General features: G+C 40.6%; 1 protein-coding gene and 1 long non-coding RNA gene across 2 annotated transcripts in view; one reads left to right on the top strand and one right to left on the bottom strand.

Annotated features, from left to right (window-relative positions):
• Nucleotides 1-22466, top strand: part of RAD51B (RAD51 paralog B) — a 608256-nt gene that overhangs the window by 340620 nt on the left and 245170 nt on the right. The window lies entirely within an intron of this gene.
• LOC102173854 lies at nucleotides 1126-16093 on the bottom strand. The gene is made up of 3 exons (XR_310349.3): nucleotides 15660-16093; nucleotides 9603-9815; nucleotides 1126-1461 (listed from the first exon to the last, which is right to left on the bottom strand). It is a non-coding gene; the product is annotated as an uncharacterized LOC102173854 (long non-coding RNA).

Genomic DNA, 22466 nt, shown 5'->3' with positions numbered 1-22466 from the left:
GAGGCCTTTGATGGGTAACCTCTCTAGTTCCCAGGGCCTTATTATCAGCTTCACTGATACTCTCTCCAGGGAACTTGTCCCTCTCACTATGATTCCCTTCAAAAAGATGAGATTTTCCAAGAGAATTTTAGAAGTATCTTTGTTGTCTTACTCATTTCATTTTTCTTTAACATTTGAAAGGACTGAAGTCAGGAGAAAGAAGAATGTTTAGGTCTAAAAAAAATGTGAATGTTCCTTTAAATCTGCTTTTGAGAAAATTATAGAAAAATATTCAGTACACTCAGGGATCTACTGCCCTTGGGATACTCATGCCTTGACTACCATCATGTTAGAAGATGCTATGTTTAGGCTTCAAAGAAAGGAATTATACTGGGAACTCTTAGTAATGAATCTTTTATTGTAACCTTGGTTTTCCTCCTCCTGCTAATCTTTTTAAATGGGTATTGCAGGAAGCTACTTGCCAGGCTGTAATATACCTCCAGGGAATGCAGCACATAATCTTTCTCCTTATTTGGCACTGAAATTTCATCAGGCTGGGTTAATCTGAGTGAAGCACACTCTAGGAATATCTTGAGAATAGATCTCTAGTTAGAAAAGTTGAGACCAGGTAACAGTGGAACCACAGTTATTAGATGCATGCCTGAAACAAATAAAAATGACCAGTATTTGTGTTGCAGTATCAGATACACCAGGACCAAATAAATAGCACTATCTCAAAAACACTCTCGTCCATGTCTGTGTTTTCTTTTAAAAATGTTAAGGGTGATAACGCAGTGTAGGGTACATAGATAGACATGAATCATTGCAAAAACCGGGCTCGCTTATTTGGTTGACTAGGACACAGGCTAATTAAAGGTAGTGAAGTGATCATCCTGTCTGTCATGGTTGCCTTTGGTGAAGTCTGGGTGGACTGCGATAGCAACCTCAGCTGCTGTAATATCATAGAAAAAAAACCCTTGAACTTAAAGCAGTTTCCTTACCCGTAACAGACAGACAGTAATCTCCACCTCACAGAGTTGGTGTGAGGGTTAAATGAGAAAGTGGGAAAGTGCTTTGTCATCCACATAGCACTCTGCAGAAACAAAGATGTTCTTCTGATCATTATCACAATGACATGGAATGAGTTATTCCCCAGATATTTATGATAAGGTCGTCAGAAAAGAGTAGGTAGGTCACTTCACTAGGATCCTGAATGTGTTACAGGAATTCCCAGTTTGAGTCAGAGTTAAATGAAAGGCAATGAGAAGTGTGCTTCATTTAAAATGTTATTTCATTTTCACATTTCATTCTTCATCACTGAACTCTTTCACTTCATTTCCAGTCGCTTTCACTTTCAAGTTCTCAAGCTTCAGTTCAGTGTTAGTGATGTTCCCACACTTCAAAATTTGTGTTGTTTTCCTCGATCTTCTCTCTGACTAATGGATTGTGGTCAGGATGAGAGCATTGCTCGGGGTGCATTTCCTAGGTAGGAATGTCTAAAATCAACAAGAACATTCTCTATGACCCTCCTGTCCCACCCTCCTCTCCCAATGCCAAGTGACTCTGATTTGTTTGCATATAGGACTACTTCCATTCTTAGTTCAAGGGCCTGACTGCTTGTACACTGGACTCTCTGTGAACTGTGGCTTAGAGCCTTTATTAGCATCAGGCTACCTGCTTTTTTCTGTAAGTGAGAGTGTTATAACAAGGCAGTAAACTCTTCCATGACAGATTCTCGGGAATCCAAGGTATTCTGGCTCAGTCTCAGGAATCACAGTCTAGAAAACATTCATAGCATGTATCCTGTTCTATCATCTTTCAGCATCCTACTCATAAGCCCTAGAAAATACCTAAACCAGAAGAAAAGGCAAGCAAGTAGGGTTATGCTGTGCTTAGTATCTGAGCTGGAAGGAGGCCTCCAAGTGTCTAAGGGAAAGCAGGATGGGATGTGCTCTTTGAGGCCCAAGAGACAGAACCAAGGCCATGGGCAGGAGCTACACAGAGACAGATTTTGAACTGAATAATATGAAGATTGTTCTAACAGAGCTGTCCAAACATGGGATGAATTGCCCCAAGAGTCTGTGAGTTTCCATTACTGGAGGTGTTTAAGAGTAAACTAGACTACCAGTGAAGGTGTATCATAAGGAAGATTTATATTATCAGATGAGATAACTTTTTTTTTTTTAAAGCATTGGAATTTTAACCATGAAAGTAATGCACGCCTTTTATAACAAATAACACAGGGCTATACAATGAATCAGTTAATAGTCCTTTTTCTTTTCTCTGATCACATTGCTCTTTCTCTGATCACATTGCTCTTTCTCTTTCCCCTTTCCCCAGTGGCACCACTGTGAGGAGAAGACAGGAAAAAGAACATCTCAAATCCTATTTCTATACTAAAAAGAGGGGCCCTCAGGTGGTGCTAGCAGTAAGGAACCTGCTTGCCAGTGAAGGAGACATTAGAGATATGGGTTTGATCCCTGGTTCAGGAAGATCCCCTGGAGATGGGCATGGCAACCTACTCCAGTATTCTTGCCTGGAGAATCCCATGGACAGAGGAGCCTGGTAGGCTGTAGTTCATAGGGTCACAAAGAGTCGGACACAACTGAAGCAACTTAGCACACACGCACACATTAAGAAAGAAAATAAAAAAGATAGTAGGAGAGTGCACATTTTTCTTAACTGAGCCAAAAGTTTTAGGCCAAAGCTGGTTATGTTATAGAGTCTAGACTAGATATGGGAGTTACTCAAGGACTTGGTTGGGAAGTAAATTTATATCTATATCTATATATATATGGCCATCAGAGAATGGATTAGAGCAAAGATGTGGAAATTCATCTAAAGAGAATGATGATCTCTAAGTCAAAGACTGGCAGGCATGGTGGTGGTTTAGTCGCTAAGTCGTGTCCAACTCTTGCGACCTCATGGAGCCTGCCAGGCTCCTCTGTCCATGGGATTCTGCAGGCAAGATTAAACCTAAGTAAAACACAAATGTGTCATAAAGGAAGCTATGCTATGCTATGCTATGCTAAGTCGCTTCAGTCATGTCCGACTCTGTGCAACCCCATAGACGGCAGCCCACCAGGCTCCTCCATCCCTGGGATTCTCCAGGCAAGAACACTGGAGTGGGTTGCCATTTCCTTCTCCAATGCATGAAAGTGAATGTGAAGTCGCTCAGTCATGTCTGACTCTCAGCGACCCCATAGACCATAGCCCGCCAGGCTCCTCCATCCATGGATTTTCCAGGCAAGAGTAATGGAGTAGAGTGCCATTGCCTTCTCTGTAAAGGAAGCTAGTCAACCTCAGAAGCATCCAGAGTGAACACTGGTTGTGCTCTGTGTCCCCAGTAATTGTCTATAGGAATGGGAGTCTTCAAGGTTTCAGTTCCCCTGGCAAGAGCCTTCCTCTGTAGGAAATTCGGTTTGACATTCCAGTTCTATAGCAAGCTCCTCTTTCTGATACTTCATGATTATCTTGCCTCTGTAGGTAGAACTGTCTGAAGTGGGAAATGCTCTGAATGTTATGAGAATGTTATGAGTATCTTTGTGTGATAGACACATCACTATCGTAAAGCAATAAATTGCCATTCTGGTCTGCAGCACTGGTTTATTATGAACTTGGTTAAGGTAAAGTGTGAGAACTAACCCTTGTCAACTCTGGGATACAGACAATGTCAAGTTTCTGGGGGTGGAAGGCTGGAACTGGACCCTAGCTGTTAGTTCGTATAGTCTTAGGTTGTCATTTAGTGCTAAAGGGAGATAATATACACTTGGATACTTTAGTCTCTAGAGTCTGATTTGGGTTTGAATGCTTGATCAGCCGTTTATAAAATGTATGAACTAAGCCTTTTTCCTTCTCTGTAAAAGGGGAGAGAGATCATCATAACCCCAACCTCAAAGGGTTGTTTTGAAGATGAAATTAGATAATCTATGTAAAATGCTTGACTCAGAGCCCTACACAGAGCTGCTCTCATCTTACTACCAAAGCAAATGACACCTTGTGATGATTATTAGAAGCCAGTACGAGCTCATTAAAGCAAAGCATTCCTATTTCCTTCCTTTACATTTCATCTGATTGCTTATAGGAATGTCATAGAGTAGAGTTGAGGTGTTTGGCAGAGATTTTTATTATATCCTTGATGTCTCATTGGGTTAATTAAGTAAACTCAGAGCTGGTTGAACAAATGTAACCAAGTGGTTTTGAGCTTGGATTGATGACAGTCTAGAGGGAGATCATCACAGTAAGGAATCTGTTGGCTGATGCTGTTCTATCCACTTTCTCACTTAAAATTTTGATGAAAGCAGAGAAGATGTGTTTGTGTAACACATGGTGGCCTCAAAGTTAAAAGAGATGGCTCACACATCCAATAAGAGAGACCGGTTTTTAAAAGATCTATGTAGGTTGATGGGATGGGTTTGCTGCTAACAACCACAGATACATTTATTGAGTGCTTATCATGTGCCAGGCAGAAAGCTGAATGTGTTCCATGGATTCCCTCATGTAATCCTCACAGTCGCCCTCTGAGCTGCACATTGTTAATACTCCATTTGATAAGCAGATATAGAAGCACAGAGATGTTATGCTATTTCCTCAAGTCCTCCAGCCACAGAGGCACAGCTGGAGCAGGGGCCAGTTGTCTGGCACCAAAGCCCACACTCTTAACCATTGTGATAAACTCTCTGAGCCAGTGAGTCTAAATTTTACACAGGTCAGGGTAAAGTTCCACACTTAGGTTAGCAAAATATTGTGATAAGTCCTAAAAAGAAGGCAGGAGCTTGGTTTGATAGCAAGTAATGGGGAGAAGTTTTAGGGGTGTTTGTTGATGGATAACTCAGTGAGAGTCAACACTGTCATGTACTTGCTTTAAAAAAAAGAAGAAGAACAATGTCTTCCATACTCAGCATGAGAGAGAAGGAAGCCTATTTCACATCTGCTCCAAAATCCTTGGAATCCTTGGATGGGGCTGCAAAAAAGACCAAAATGTTGCTCTAGCAGGAGGCCCCTCAGGAAAGCCTCAGGGCAAGGGAATTGTGTTAGCCCTAGTACTGGTCATCTGTGGCTCCAAGGGCAACCAGTTCAGCAGGGCAGCCTTGTCCCTGGACTGTCCAGCCTCTGTGTGGAGTGGTGACTGTGAAGATGACCTGCCAGCAATGGGAGTTGTGGGGGGTAGAAGATTTCTAAGACCCCTTCCCTAAGATTCTCTGAGATAATTTATGATACACACTGAACAAAAACTCTGAGTTAAGGAAGTCGGTGGTTTAAGGGCTGAGTTTAAGCAACAGGAGACAGCCGATGTTCTGAGTGTTGTGGTGGTCATGTTTTGGACGTGGCTTTGCTCCAGCTATTTGTTCACCAGTGTTTTGAGTTAAAGGGAATGACAGTCTAGAAATTTATGTACATGGCACTTCACAGAATAGAAGAAGCCAGCTTCTGGCCACTGATATCTACATGCAACAAATAGAACTTGTATCCTTCCCCTAGGACTCAGTCTGTAAGCCTCTTTATTGCATTGTGCTGTAGTAACTATTTCCCAGTTTTGTGGGCAATCTGTGAAACCATCTTTCCCTTGATTTCCACTTTATTGTTGTTGTCTTGCATTTATACAATGAGTTAAATGATCCCTTAAGGGGTTCCAAATATATTACGAAAAAAAGACCTTGGAGTTCGGAGAACCTGAAGAACATTTTGTTTTTCTCAGCTAGATATTTAGGGACCTTCAGGGCGTAGTTATCATTTTCAAAAAATGTCAAGATTAATCCTCTCTGTCAGCTCAGATGTCAGAGATAGTATATTCAGTTCTCTCTTGAGTTATCCTCATAATAACCCCATATTCTTACATGGTCTTTTACATTCCCAAATGCTATTTCACATATGATAATCACCACAAATAATACTATCTGGAAGATAGAACACAGGAGGCAAGATAGATATTATTGCCTCATTTCAGAAACAGAGAATGTGAAACTATGAGATTGGTGGTGGTAATAATTAGTTATTTTCTGAAAGCCAACTCTGTGCCAACTACCTGCAATACTTTATTTAATTCCTATAATAATTGTTTGACAAATTAGGTATTATTATCTCCATTTTGAGATGGGGAAGCTGTGGCTCAGAGAGCAATTTGCTCAAGGTCACACAGTAGTAAGCAGAAGAACCAGAATCAAATCTAGGGCTTTTGGTTCTGAAATCCAGCTCATAATCAATAGATTATTACCATCAGAACCTGCCCAAGGCCATCTGGCTACTCAGTAACCTCAATCAGGCCAGAATCTATGTCTTTAGACTGCTCAGCACATTTTTTTACTATGTATATACTGCAGCTGCTTCACTGGTTTTCATTAACATTGGTTCTTTACAACGTATAAAGAGGAAACCCCTTCATGGATCATAGCCTTGTTGTGCTGAAGGGGCTTGTGTAACTCAGTGCAATTATGAGCCATGCTCTGCAGGGCCACCCAAGATGGACAGATCATAGTGAAGAGTCCTGAAAAAACGTGGTCCACTGGAAGAGGAAATGACAACCCACTCCAATATTCTTACCATGAGAACCCCATGAACAGTATGAAAAGGCAAAAAGATATGACACTGGAAGATGAGCCCTCTATGTCAGAAGGTGTCCAATATGCTGCTGGGGAAGAGTGGGGGGCAATTACTAATAGCCCCAGAAAGAATGAAGCAGCTGGGCCAAAGCAGAAATGACACTCAGCTGTAGATGTGTCTGCTGGTGAAAGTAAAGTCTGATGTTGTAAAGAACAATATTGCATAGGAACCTGGAATGTTAGGTCCATGAATCAAGGTAAATTGAACATGGTTAAGCAGGAGACGGCAAGATTGAACATCTACATCTTAGGAATCAGTGAACTAGAATGGATGGGACTCGGCGAATTTAATTTAGATGACCATTGTATTTACCACTGTGGGCAAGAATCCCTTAGGAGAAATGGAGTAGACCTCATAGTCAACAGAAGAGTTTGAAATACAGAACTTGGGTGCAACCTCAAAAACGACAGAATGAACTGTTGTTTCCAAGGCAAACCATTCAACATGACAACGACTGAAGTATATGCAGCACCTACTAATGCCAAATAAGCTGAGGCTGACCAGTTCTGTGAAGACTTACAGCATCTTCTAGAACTAACACCAAAAAAATGTCCTTTTCATCACAGGGGTTTGGAATGCAAAAGTAGGAAGTCAGGAGATACCTGGAGTAACAGGCAAGTTTGGCCTTGGATTACAAAATGAAGCAGGGCAAAGGCTAGCAGAGTTTTATCAAGAGAATGTACTGATTATAGCAAACACCCTTTCCCAATAACCCAAGAGATGACTCTACACGTGGACATTACCAGATGGTCAGTCCTGAAATCAGATTGATTATGTTCTTTGAAGCTGAAGATGGAGAGGCTCTATACAGTCAGTAAAAACAAGACCTGGAGCTGACTGTGGCTCCAATCTTAAGCTCCTTATTGCAAAATTCAGGCTTAATTTGAAGAAAGTAGGGAAAAGAACTTTCTTTAGGTTTCATTTAGGTATGACCTAAATCAAATCCCTTAGGATTATATAGTGGAGGTGAAATTAGATCTGGTAGATGAAGTGCCTGAAAAACTATGGATGGAGATTTGTAATGTCCAGGAGGCAGTGACCAAAACCATCCCTAAGAAAAAGAAATGCAAGAAGGACAGTAAATCTGAGGAGGCTTTACAAATAGCTGAGGAAAGAAGAGAAGCAAAAGACAAAGGAGAAAGGGAAAGATATACCCAACTGAATGCATACTTCCAGAAAATAGCAAGGAGAAATAAGAAGGCCCTCTTAAGTGAACAAGGCAGAGAAATAGAGGAAAACAACAGAGTGGGAAAGACTAGAGATCTCTTCAAGAAAATTGGAGATACCAAGGGAACATTTCAGGCAAGGATGGGCAAAATAAAGGACAGAAACAACAAGGACCTAACAGAAGCAGAAGATATTAAGAAGAGGTGGCAAGAATGCACAAGAATGTACTGAAGAGCTATATCAAAAAAGGTCTTAATGACTCAGAAAACCACAATGGTGTGGTCTCTCCCCTAGAACCAGACATCCTGGAGTGTGAAGTCAAGTGGGCCTTGAGGAGCGTTACTATGAACAAAGTTAGTGAAGGTGATAGAATTCAGTTGAGCTATTCAAATCCTAAAAGATGATGATGTTAAAGTGCTGCACTCAATATGTCAGCAAACTTGGAAAACTCAGCAGTGGCCACAAGAATGGCAAAGTTTTCATTCCAATCTCAAGGAAGAGCAGTACCAAACAATGTTCATACTGCCATAAAATTGTGCTCATTTCAAATGCTAGTAAGGTGATGCTCAAAATTCTTCAAGTTGACTTCAGCAGTATGTGAACTGAGAACTTTGAGATGTACAAGCTGGGTGGAGAAAAAGGAGAGGAGCCAGAGATCAGGTTGCCAATATTCGCTGGATCATAGAGAACTCAAGGAGATTCCAGAAAAACATCTACTTCTGCTTCATTAACTATGTTAAAGCCTTTGACTGTGTGGATCACAACAAATGGGGGGAAATTCTTAAAGAGATGGGAGTGCCAGACCACCTTACCTGTCTCCTCAGAAACCTGTATGTGGGGTAAGAAGCAACCGTTAGAACCAAACATGGAACAATGAACTGGTTTTAAATTGGGAAAGGAGTATGACAAGGCTGTATACTGCCATCCTGCTTATTTAACTTATATGCAGAATACATCATGCAACGTGTTGGGCTGGATAAATGATAAGCTAGAATCAAGACTGCCGGGAGAAATATCAACAACCTCAGATATGCAGATAACTTCACCCTAGTGGCAGAAAGTGAAGAGGAACTGAGAGCCTCTTGATGAGAGTGAAAGAGAAAAGTGAAAAAACTGACTTAAAACTCAACATTCAAAAAACTGAGATCATGGCATCTGGTTCCATCACTTTATGGTAAATAGAAGGGGAGTGGAAGCAGTGACATATTTTCTTTTCTTAGGCTCCAAGATTACTGAGGATGGTGGCTGCAACCATGAAATTAAAAAATGCTTCCTCCTTGGAAGGAAAGCTATCGCAAATCTAGAGAGCATATTAAAAAGCAGAGACATCACTTTGCCAACAAAGGCCTGTATAGTCAGAGGTATGGTTTTTCCAGTAATCATGTATGGATTTGAAAGTTGGACCATAAAGAAGGCTGAGCACCAAAGAGATGATGCTTTCCAATTGTGGTGTTGGAGAAGACTCTTGAGAGTGCTTTGGGCTGCAAGGAGATCAAACCAGTCACTCCTAAAGGAAATCAACCATGAATATTCATTGGAAGGACTGATGCTAAAGCTGAAGCTCCAATACTTTGGCCACCTGATTCGAAGAGCCGACTTATTGGAAAAGATCCTGATGCTGGGAAAAATTGAGGGCAGGAGGAGAAGGGGGTGGCAGAGGAGAGATGGTTGGATGGCATCACCAACTCAATGGACATGAATTTGAGAAAGCTCCAGGAGATTGTGGAGGACAGAGAAGCCTGGCGTTCTGCAGTTCCTGGGGTCATAACAAGTTGAACACAACTTAGCTTCTGAACAAAAGAGGAAGCAAATGAAAACTGAGCCAAATTTTGCCCTTATCACATAAAGGAACTCACTCAGAACCAAAGAGAAAGTCAGGCTCTTATGGGTTTTTAAGTTCCTGATGTTCTCTTCACAGTCTTCATCTTCACCATCACCATCATTTAATGCAGCTGGTTCTTGTCTGAGGGTGATTCATATATGACCCTGGTACACCTGTTCTACTTGGTTTGACATCTGAAGAGGCAGCATGTTTTTCAAACAGCTTGAGGGAAGTAAGTTCTGATACTCTGTAGTAGACAAACAAACAGGAGAGACAACAGATGGAGCAGAAGGAACTTTGGCATCAGTTTTCAGCAGAGCTAAAAATCCCAGCTCAGCCTCTTCATAAAGGAATGAGTTTCTGAACCTCACCACAAATTTGTTTCTGCATTTTAAAATGGAGTTAGCACTTGAATCATGGGTTTGTTGTAAAGAACAAATGAAAAAGGTAATTAAGTGTTTGTTGGGCATGTACTCTCTGGCTGGTGCTGTGCTTACATCACTTACTTTTTTTTTTTTTTTACATGTTTGTATCACTTAATCCTCATAACAGCCTTTCTCACACTTCTAACCACTTAACAGATAAGGGAACTGAATCTCAAGGAGATTTTATAACTTTCCCGAGGTGATTTTTACCACGGAGTCTTAGAAAAGTTTAAGAGGGCATGCCATCAAACATACCTAAATCAGTTTCCCTAAACCATGAACTATCCTTAAGACTTCCCAAAATGTTTCCCAAAATCTTAAAGAATGCCATCTAGCTTCCATTATCTTAGCTGTTTCTCCATCTTTTCGGTGCCATAAAATTAAATTTAAAATTACACAGAAAAAAAATTAAATGTATATTGCTCTGTGGTATGGATTTATGTATCCCCTTCTACATCATCAGGAATCAAGAGAGGATATATGCACTTGAATAAGATCCCCTTTTACTTAACTTCATTGGATACTCTGTTATCAGGAGTCAAGGGGAACCCAGGTAGTCATCCCTCTCGGACCCCACTCTCAGCCTGGTCGTCAGTCTCTGCCTCTGGTAACACAGATCTGATTTCATTGTGCTTCGATTACTGTGTAGATGTCACAAGGAGCCCAGCTTGTAGGAAACCCTTTATCTCCCAAACTCTCTCATTCCTCTCTTCCACCCCTTCTTCATCTCCCTGCCAAGTCCTGTATCCCTACAGTTCAGAAACTGACATCAGCAAAATCTGGCGTCCTATATCCTCAGCCTCTTCTTAGAACACTCCTTTCCCCTCTTAACTCTAGGAGAACTTTGCTTCTCGTGTGTCTAAGCCTGCTGCTGCTGCTGCTGCTAAGTTGCTTCAGTTGTGTCCGACTCCGTGCGACCCCATAGACGGCAGCCCGTCAGGCTCCCCTGTCCCTGGGGTTCTCCAGGCAAGAGCGCTGGAGTGGGGTGCCATTGCCTTCTCCTGTCTATGCCAGCTGCCCTCTTAATTAATTGCAGTTATTTTCCATAGTCTCCTACCATGAGCCCCGGATGTGGAGTTGAAGTTGGCATCATCCTTTTCCTCATTGCTGCTTTCAGATCACTCTTCATTCCTCCCTTCTAAAAGCCTCCAACTTAGAATCTCAGGCTATCAGTAATATGGAAACTTCAGAGACTTTTTTTTCTACACAGTATAAAGGCATATCATTTGTGGTTTATTAAATGCTCTCTTACAGAAAGTGATCCTTTGTAGAAGGTCCCTTGATCAAGAACATAACTGCTGTTTTAGTGAGTCAGTGTTTTGTGATAGGGCTGTGTGGGACAGGGGAAGTGGGTTTAGCTTCCATCACTGAGAGTTGGCATCATAGCCCACGAAGAGCACAAGAACTGCTGTATTAATGAACAGACACTCAGACACACTGTCTGAAGTACTACTGGCATCTGTTCGGAACATCAGAAATATACAATCCCTGCCCTAGAGTGATAATCACAAGGTTTTTTACCTGGTGTGACTGTGTGGCTCTGGGATAAATCAAATTTGAAATAAACTCCATTTTCATAGTCTCTCTGGAGGAATGGGACCCACAAAATGTGGTGCAGAGTGTTGGGCACCCATGTCGAATGTTTTTCTAAAACAGAGGAAGTCGTGGAAGACTCAGGATCTGGAGTGTTAAGTGTTTGTCTACCTAATTTTGAAAGGACAACTTTGTAGACATGAGCAAAGCCTTCTTGTTGAAGGTTAGTTTTAAAAAGTAAGAAGGCCTTGTTGGATTTCTCCATAATTCTCAGCAGTTCCCAGAGGTCAGAACTACTCCTTATCTATAAGTGGCGGGTCTTTAGATTATAGACCTAGTGGGGATATAACTTTAATGTTGTACAGTTAAACCAGCTTCACACTATTTACAAGACATGTCAGACAACACTGAAAACAAGAAATTAGAGTATGTGGAAACTATGCTACTAAAATTAAGCAGCATAAGGAAAATTAATATAACCCTGTAAGTCACAGCTTGACTTCTGCCTCAGGAGCCAACTCAAAGGCAGTGGAGCCAAAAACAATTTTAAGACCTGTTCTGTTCTGACTTGTAACGATTATTTGATGTTACCCCTCCACATACACCCCTACCTCACTTCCAAGTTAGTATAGGGGTTAGGAAAAAGATTATCATATTTCCTGATTCATTTCTGGTCTAACTTTGATTCTGGCTTCAGTAAGGTGAGGTGTGTACTTTCTATTCAGTATTGCTGGCAGTTAGCCGTGCATTTGGTGTTAGTTTATGTGGCTGCCAGTATTATTTGTGATGCTCTGAAGATGGACACTGAGGAAATAAGTGCCTATTGGAAAGTATGCCAGTCTGTAAGGGATGACTTAGTTTTGCTATTACCTGAGTGTGAGTGCTGTTAATATGGCATGATCTATTTAATCAAGAGACAGATTGCAAATATATGATTATGACATGAGTGTATTGATCTCTCTTTAGAGATAAAATGCATATAGTTAAGAGCTGTGCAAAGTTTCCCTAATTATATCACAAAGTTCATAGTTCTATGTTGAAAATGTATGTAGCTAACATAATCCCAAAGCTTGATTTTGTGGAATTTTCAGTATGAAAATATGATGTATTCGTGAGTGGGCTGTATATATTTTATCAAGGCACAAGTTGGAATATTGATATTTGATTATGCAGTTATCATAGAGGGGAGCAGAAGGGATTCCATGAAGCACAATGTCTGGCAAGAGGTGAATGAGAAAAATTCTCCAGTCTGACAGACTGGTTGGGCAGAGATAAGGCTGGCAGCAGAGAAATTTTCAGAATTTGGGGAAAATTAGAAAATTCTGGAAATATTAGTAAAGAGAATGAGAACTTCTAAGTAGCTAAAACTCCCAGCATCAGTGTTTTTGACAGGACACCTGAATCTTGTGTATCAGAGCTTCTGAGTTCATCTGGAGCAGGAGAATTTGATAATTTTTTTTCTCCCACAAGGATGACTTATAGAGGAAAACAATAGGAAGCTGGAATTATCCAAAAGAAGTTGACTTTAACATAAACCCAGTTGGACTTCATCTAGTCCATAACATGTCTTTGTATTTATCCCACTTGGTTACCTTAAAATACTCTCTAGTCCCCCTCCCCCTCTGCTGCTGTCCATCACTAACCTACTCTCTGGGTCTATGAATTTGCAAATTCTAGACATTGCATATAAAAATGTATGTTGCCTTTTGTGTCTGACTTCTTACTTTTAGCATAATATTTTCAAGTTTCTCCCACACTGTAGCATAAATCAGAACCTCATTCCTTTTGTGAATGAATAATATTTCATTGCATAGATACACCATATTTTGCTTATTCGTGTGTAGTTGTTAAACTCAGAGTTATATTAATGTCATATGGTCTATTCTCTTCCTCCCTCAGGATACTTTGTCAGATTTGAGGTTTTGAATCTTATTTAGCTTTTCAATTCTTTATTTTTCAGTTTTATGATTCTTTTGAATTCCTAATTTCACTGCCCAACACAGTATTATTCACAAGCTACAAAAACCTACATCAAACATGACTTGTTTCATTTTTTAAACAGACATGTTCATTATATGATGGATACAACAAGTCCCTTCTCATTTGTCGGATTCTCATCCCTCACAAGTTTGGGCATTTGCTAAACAGTCTTAGCACTTCTCAAAGCATGCTAACTCACTGGTCCTGGGAGTACGTAAGGATGGATTAGCATGTTTGATAGCAGAGGCTCAGTTTTTACAAAATCTCCCTCCTATTGCTGATGGTGATCATTTGTTCCCTCTTCATGAGGAGTGGACATACGGAACATGAGGACTTTTAAAAGAGCATGGATTGGGACTTCCTTGTGATCCAGTGAGGTTAAGAATCTGCCCATCCCTGGTCAGGGAGCTAAGATCCCACATGCCATGGAGCAACTAAGCCTGAGTGCTATAACTAGAGATTCCATGTGCTGCAAGGAAAGATCCCAAATGTCCCAACAAAGATCCCACGTGCCGCAACTAAGACCCAACATGGCCAAATAAAGATTTTTTAAAAACTTTTTAAAGAATGTAGATTTACTCTTGTGAACATAGACACATTTGGCTTTGTGTCTTGGCTGTGCTGTTTGGCAGCAGCTGTATCCTAATTGTTATATCTGTGAAATGGAGTAGTAATATCAACCTTGTATAGTTGTTGTGATGTCTAAATGAAATAATCTGTAAAGTCCTTCCAAATAATGCCTGAAAAGTAAAAGTTAAAGTGTTAGTTGCACAGTCATGTGGAACTCTTTGCAATCCTATGGACTGTAGCCCATGAGGCTTCTCTGTCCATGGAATTCTCCAAGCAAGATTACTGAAGTGAGTTGCCATTTCCAGGGGAATTTTCCTGACCCAGGGACTGAACCCAGGCCTCCTGTATTGCAGGCAGATTCTTTACCGTCTGAGCCAGCAGGGAAGCCCTTAATAATGCCTGGATGTGCATTTAAGAACAAAATGAAAAGCTTAGGGAAATATATTGGAAAGGCATAGAAAGTACAAAATAATATTTTCTATGTCACTTTAGCAAATTTTGAGGGATAGTGTAGAACCTGGGGGGCTACAGTCCATAGGGTTGCAGAGTCAGGCGCTTCTCAAGTGACAGCGTGTACACACAAAGAGGAGGTACCACTGATATCAAGAAAGAAATGTGTCCTACTCAAGTACCTGTAAAATAACCTCCTGCTCCCGTTCTCTTCTCCTCTATACCTGGAAGTACTGCATGAAATGCTACATGGAGTGGCCACCCAAGGGAGGTATATATTAAATCGCTGTCTATTGCAGCATTCTAGATGCCGCCCTTGGTTTTCTTCTCACTGTGTGTTCTCCCTGGGCGATCTCCTATTTATGCTTATGAAATCCACCCACACTCCGACCAGTCTCAGAACTCTACTTCTAGCCCAGACTTCTCCCCTAAGCTTGAGGCTCGTGTGTCCAAGTGTTTGCTGGATATCTACCAGATGTTGTATAGCCACCGGTGGCTCAGAATGCCCAGGTCTGGACTGTTAGTCTTTCTTTCCAAAAATGACCGTCTCTCACAGTTTTCCCATTTTTGCCAGTGGAAAATCATTGTCCACATAGCTGCCCAAGTCACAATTTAGGGGCATAGGAACTCCGCCTCCCCCATCCAAGTGAATACATTTGCCTTCCTCTTTCTCCTGTGGTTCAGGATTCCCACCAAGACAGGGTCCTTTTCTCATTACTGTTAGCCTTCCTCACCAAAGTTTGATCCAGAATATGCACGTTTTTAATAAATGTCTAATGAACTGGCATTTTATTCTGTAGTTTTCCATTTTTATTGAAAGGGCACACACACAAATGTGTGGGCCTGTGACCACATATGTCCATATACATCATCCTACTTCATCTCCCATTCAGTGGTCTTAACTCCCTCAACTTATTGAGGAGATTAGCACAAACCTACAGACATGTCTAGTTCCAAAGAGGATGTAAATTGAGAATTCTACCATGATAAAGTCAAAATTCCTTCCTACTGGCTAGTTAAGCCACACACTCCATTCTGCCAAACGTTTCTCAGACATTTCCCAACCATTTTCCTTCTCCTTTGCTAACAAATTTTCAAAATTAAAGAAAAAGAAAGAAAGAGAAAAAGCATACCCTAAGAAATTATCTTGAGCTTGATGAAAATATCGTTTGGATTCCCAGTTGACCATTTTCCATTCTGTCACGGAGATGTATTTGAAGAACAACAATAAATAACCCCTGAGCCCTGTCATTGTTTCTTTATGGTTTATGTTTCATGCTCTGCTGCTTAGCCGGCAGGGAGGGAGGCTTAACTGACAAACCCAATTTCTGGAGCTGCGCTGATATCATCCATGATTCAAAGCCACAGTAAAAAATTGCAAATCAACCTCAGCCACATTTTTTTTTTGTTGTTGTTCTTCTTCTTGCTGAGAAACACACATGCACAGACAAAGAAGCCCCGTGTTTGCCAAGTGGGACCAAATGATCCCACTGTGGAATGAAGAAAGGTTGTGAAACCATAGTGAGTGAAATTACTGAAACCATAAAAGGCAAATGACTTTGTTTCCCTGGATTGCCTGGCCTTTTAAATCATCTCCTTTTTACGTAGTGTCCATCCTGCATGAAGCCTGTTGTGTTAATTTGTTGTTTACTCACTAACTGAGATTGCACTGAAATGGCATGACTGTGTGAACGGTGGTACTTGGATGACTTTTAGTTGGAAAAATTACTGTAAAAATAGCATCTCTCCAGCATCCAGTTCAGTTCTTTCCCAGTGACTCCCTTGGCCAGTATGTCATTAGCTGTATCAGGAATGCCATCCTGCCTTCCTTTGCTTAGTGGATGTTCCTTCAGCTTGAGTGTGGGGTCAAAATCCTGCTCACTCCTCAGTGATCACCTTAAATGTCATCTCCTTTGGAGAACCTTCCAAGTTTGTATGTAGTTTTTTTTTCATATTCTTTCCCAATCTCTAAGCACCTAGTGTGTGCATAGCAGGTATCTGACAAATATTCATTAAGTTGATGTTAATATATGGCTCGTACTATTGTGATCTTAATTCTTCATGTAAACAACCAAAGACATCTTAAAAAGCTATTTTCATTTTGAGCCTCAGTGGTACTTACAGAAAACATAGGAGATAAGTATGTTAGAGAAAAAAGCATTTAGACATGCCACTGTGCAATTTATAAAAGTTCTTTTTCCTAAAATATTGTGAATTTAGAAAAATTATGCAAAGAAGGAGAAAACACTGTAAGAATAGTGTATGGTAACTACATTGTGTTTTAGCAACTCATGACTTCTTAGATGCCACTGAATTATCTGTATTAATATAAAAACAATGATGTACAAAAGCCAAATCCCCTTATATTTACATTTGATACACATTTTAGGATTCCTGTTCAGCTAACTTATTGATACTTTGTTATGTTTTTCCCGTATTCTTCCAAGGCAGTTCTCCCTAACTGCTTGGAGGAGAGTAGATAGAAGCATGTTGAGAGTTGGGAGATAGCCAGTTTAAGTTTGCTATGAAGGATAATTTACTTTTACCCTAAATTAGGGTGCTATAGTTTTACAAACCAAAGCATGATCTTGGAATGCTAATTTAGGGAACCTTCCTGTAGGAACTATGACACAATCAGCTTGCTAGTCCTCATTCAGAACCATAGTAGGAAATTGTGCTCAGTTCTGTGATTTGTAATTAACGGGGAGGAGTTGAGTCTCAAGGTAGCTGAGAGTTCAGCCACAAAGGTGATTAAAGGATTGGGAACGAAGTATGAGGGAATTTAAAGAAACTGGGATTAGTCAGCTTGGAAAAAACAGAGGATAAAAGACAATTTAATAGCAATCTTTGCGTCCATGAACATGCTTAGCAGAAAATAATGACATGTGTTTTCCATCTCACCTGAAAATAACACAAGAGGCTTATACTGCAGTATGAAGGATTGGGGATAGATACAAGGAAGTATCTACTAAGAAGCAAAACTGGAGTAGACTACTGAGAAATGTCTAGAATTTCCACCTTGAAGATTATGTATATAACTCTGTTCTCTTTAAGTGTTTTAAAATGAGTCCTTTTTAAAAGTTTTTATTTTATATTGGAGTGTAGCTGATTAACAATGTTGTGATAGTTTCAGGTAGACAGTAAAAGGACTCACCATGTATATATACATGTATCCATTCTCCCCCAAAGTCTGCTCCCATCCAGGCCACCACATAACACTGAGCAGAGTTCCCTGTGTGCTACAGTAGGTCCTTGTTGGTTTTTCCTGCAATAAGTCCTACTCAAAGACAGTGGCCCCAGAGCATGACAGAAAGCAACAAAATTCTGTAAAGCAATTATCCTTCAATTAAACAAATTAATAAATTTTAAAAAAGAGACAGTGGTACAGATCCTATGGCTCTTTGAATCTCATCAGTCATGTGGCATTATTTTCAAAGGTCTGATGTACAGCATGAGAGAAACAAGAAGACTAGTCAAGTCCTGAAGCAGTGTGAGTAGAAAAGAGGGTACCGCACTTTTGAGAGAACTTCATTGTTGTCCTAGGTGTACTAAAGTTAATTAATTAATAATAGTCGTATTGTTCTTGCCACTTAACTTCTCCATATTTTAGGTTCCTCATGTGTAAGGTAAGGAGGCCAAGTTAAATGACAGAATGGAGTTTAAAAGATGAAAAATATCATATCAGTAAACATAAGTTAAAAGCCCCTTCTAGGCCAGCCATTGTACAAGACTGCTTTGCATATTATCTCCTTCATAGATCATCTTATCAACCCATTTTATAGAGGAAGCTGAGGGCCAGAGAGATTAAGTTTTATTTTATTAAAATTTTTTTTATTTTATATTGGAGAGCTTCCCTGGTGACTCAGATGGTAAAGAATCTGCCTGCAATGTGGGAGACCCAGGTTTGATCCCTGGGTCGGGAAGATACCCTGGAGAATGAAATGGCTACCCAGTCCAGTATTCTTGCCTGGAGAATTCTATGGGCAGAGGAGCGTGGTAGGCTGGAGTCTATGGGGTCTCAAAGAGTCGGACACACCTGAGCAACTGACACTTAGGTTATTTCATAATATTGAGTCAAGTTCCCTGTGCTATACAGTAGGTCCTTGTTGGTTATCTGTTTTAAATATAGTAGTGTATATGTTTAAGAGACTTACTCTTTTTTTTTTCCTCCACTTTTTCTCGAAATTAGCAGTCTTCGATTTTTCAGTCTGTTGCTGGATTGGATTTAATGTAGTGTTTCTGTTTCATCAGTTTTATACATCTGGTTTTAGAACTGGGTAGGACCCAAGTCTCCTGACTCCCAGGCCAATGTTCTGTCACTGAGCTAGGGCTCTGATAAATTTTTTGAGAATCTTTTCTAGTTTTTTTAACCTTCACTTCCCCTTTTCCTTCTAGAAATATTTATTGTGCCCTATTCATATGGTAGGCACTATAGAAGGTGCTGGCCATACATAATGGATCTTTGGTGGAGTCGTCAAGGGCTTTAATTCAGAAGTGCTGGATGCATCTTTGGGATTTTTCCAGGCATGTAAATAGCTATCACAGTACAATAATGCCTCCTTGACCCAAGTCGGTCAGAGGCAGAGTATCAGGAGAGAGAGATATACATCCTCCAAGGCCTGTGGCTTTGGCTTAGAGGGCAGTAGGACTCTCCTGTCTTTTTTTCAGACAGTCCCTTCCCTCTTTTTTTCTCTCCTCAAACCCTCTGATTTGGACCTCAGCATGGCTAAGATATGGGTGGAGCTTTCCCAGCTGCCAGGACCAGGTTCTGGACTCCCAGGGGTGTACCTCCCCTCCTGTAGGGGCTCAGGGCTGTAGCCAGTCCTTCAATCTGAAGATTCCTTGGGTTTAAATCCCTACTCTGCCCCTCACCAGCTGGTGACCTTCAGTAAGTTACCTAAGTCTTCCAGGAAAGGGAGGTAATCCTGATGCCTCTACCTCAGAGGGTTGTTGTAAGGAGTAAATGAAACCATGCCTGTGAAGCTATGATTATTACTGAGAAAGCAATTAAGTGTTAGCACTCAGTACATTTTAGCCATTTTGATTTCCAAGGCACCTCACCTTCACAGCCATGGTCCCGTCAACATAGTTCCAAGAAGACCAAACCCCTCCCAGATCTTTTCAGTGAAATGGTGCTTTCTTCTCATGGATTAGTCTAGAGAGTGTATTTCTGTTTGGAGACAATGTACAGAGTAGTCATGTGTTCAGGTTCCCTTTTTTTCCATCCTAGGCAAGAGTGGAGGCCTCACTTCTGGACCAGAAGTAGACATCATAATGGTTTCTAGGCCTTACTTGTTAGCTTACTGAAAATAGCCCCTATTGCTGGCAAAACAATTCACATAATGTTGAATTATTATTGTTGATATGATTGTACAAATTTGTTTATCTCTTGCCTCAATTCTCTTGCCTTTACCACAGTGTGAAAATGTATGAATACTGAAACACCAAGAGGCACTTTTAGAAAGCAACTTTTTTCCCTTTTTTTTTTTTTTGAAGGAACTTAATTATATTTGTATTTATCATTTTATGCCTGCATAGACCAACTCCTGGCATGTCAGATGTGTTTTATAAGTGCATGTTGACTGGGATGAATGAATGAATGACAATTTAGTAGCTTTGTTTTTAAAGCACTTGGTATAGTGAAACAAGCACTGGGCTTAAGTCAGATAATCTGTTTTCTCAGTTTAGCCAGGCCACTGATCAGCTGTGTGACTTATATCAAGTAACTACTTCCTAACTGGCCTGCACGTGCAGTTTGACCTTTGTAAAATGGCGAAATGTAATCTAAATGATTGCTAAGGTCCCATCCGAGTCTCAGCTTCTGTAGCTTTCTGTAGACTGTGGAAATAAAGTATGCCTTTTTTTTTTTTCCCCAGGATTCATCTGGAATCCCAGAACCTAGCCAATTTGGAAAGAAAACCTTATGTTCTCTAAAAATACTACAGAAATTCTTAAGTTACCAACAGATAAGTTCCAAAAGTCTACTTGTTCCTAAGTCCCAAAAGATACTATTCATGCAACAGCTAATAACATCTTTTGCTGATGAGCTAAGTTGACTGAGACATAGCTTTATACTTTTGAAAGTTTATAAATGGAAACTTCTTTTGTAAGTAAATACTTCTAGATTTCTGAGAAGTAATTATTTTCTCTTACATTAATTTGAATATATTTAAATCTTTTATATTAACTTATAATAGCATCATGGACTCAGTGGACATGAGTTTGAGTTGGTGATGGACAGGAAGGCCTGGCGTGCTACAGTTTACGGGGTCACAAAGAGTTGGACATGACTGAGGGACTGAACCGAACTGAATAGTTGTCATCCTGGTTAACTTAACATGTTTTAATGGCCAGGAGCTGGAGAACCTAGTCACTGTTGGCCTCATTTTATTCTCGGCACACCTATGGAACTCTTGGCATTTATAGGGTTTCTTATAAAACTCTTTGCTGGAGGGGCCTTAGTGGATAATATGAACAACACATTGCATTTTAGAATAGTATGTGATAAGAACCAAGATGATGAAATAATGTTTGAGATTTCTGGACAATTTTCAGTGTAGGTAAGAATTTGATATTATGTAAGATGCCTCTGGCTTACACTGCCATTTCCAAGGTCTTTTATATTGTAGGCTGAGAGAGAAGTGAGCCCATGGAATAGACAGCTGCAATCAAATCTGAGTTAATGTCCTCACAGTTAGTTTCAGAGCAGAGCAGTATCCAGGGTGTTGGGAATAACCCAGCCACAGTCTCTGGCTGTAGACTCCCTTACATTCTTTTTGTTGTTGTTGTTTAATTTTACTTATTTATTTAGGCACACAGGCATTTGGGACCTTAGTTCGTGACCAGGGATTGAACTTATGCCCCCTGCCTTGGAAGCACAGCCTTAAGCACTGGACCATCAAGGAAGTCCCTTACATTCTTGCAGGGAGTTTGACATATGCTGCAGAGCTCTCCCTTTTCGGGTGGTCGGTCACCCTGTCTCCAGACAGAGAGGCTGGCCCTGAAAGCTGTAACCAACAGGGCAAGTATCCCAGCTCCAGTGTGGGGCTTGCTCTGCCCTGTTAGTTAGACAAGGCTTCAGTTTGGGGCCAGGCTCAGAGCTGTGTTATAGATCTGTATCTTTGCAACCACACCCCCCACTCTCAGTTCTCTAGATTGTCTCATCTCTAAATGAATGTCTTAGGGTTTGACAGAATGGTCCTGACCAGTTTCTGGTGCCATCATAAAGCAGGCTACAGCTTCATCTCATATTAAAATTTTAACTTTTTGACTAGGTTGACTCATCTCTTTTCTAGCCTGTCACTGTGTTCTGGCCCTGCTTTTCAGAACAAGTTAAACTGTTTCAGCTGGGTTTCCAGGACTGTGACGGCACAGAGAACAGGCCTGTAGCTAGTTGAGAGGTTACAAAAGGCATCAAGCTGTAGGACAGCCTTACACAGATGACTTGTTGATTCAATGTAATGTGGATCGTATTAGTTGAGTTTTTAATTAAAATTAACAGACACTAACTCTGGCTGATTAAAGGGGGAAAAAAGCAATTTTGGAATAGATACAGAGTAAATCATATAACTGAAGGAAAAGTACAGTAGGACAGCTCTAGGAATACAGGAAACAGGAACTAGTGGACACATCATAGTACCGCCTTGGGGATGAATCCATTCCAGATATTTTCTGATCTTTGTTGATTAGCTAATTAATCAGATTCCCAGGAGAGAGTTTGATTGGCTGGCTTGGGTTATAAGCCCACCCTTTGGCTAACAGAATCACCTGTCCCTGGGATGACAGTCCCATCAGCGCTGCCTAAAATGAAGGTCGGGATGGTGCTCCAAACCATGGTCGTTCTACTGAAAGAAAGGGAGGTTCAAAGACAACAGATGCTAACTACGAGTCTGTACAGAGTGGGAATAGATTCAGCCTCACAGCCAAAGAAACAGGCAGCT

This window comes from Capra hircus, chromosome 10, assembly GCF_001704415.2.
Source record: "Capra hircus breed San Clemente chromosome 10, ASM170441v1, whole genome shotgun sequence".
Lineage (NCBI taxonomy): Eukaryota > Metazoa > Chordata > Mammalia > Artiodactyla > Bovidae > Capra > Capra hircus.
This window is presented reverse-complemented; position numbering and strand designations above follow the sequence as displayed.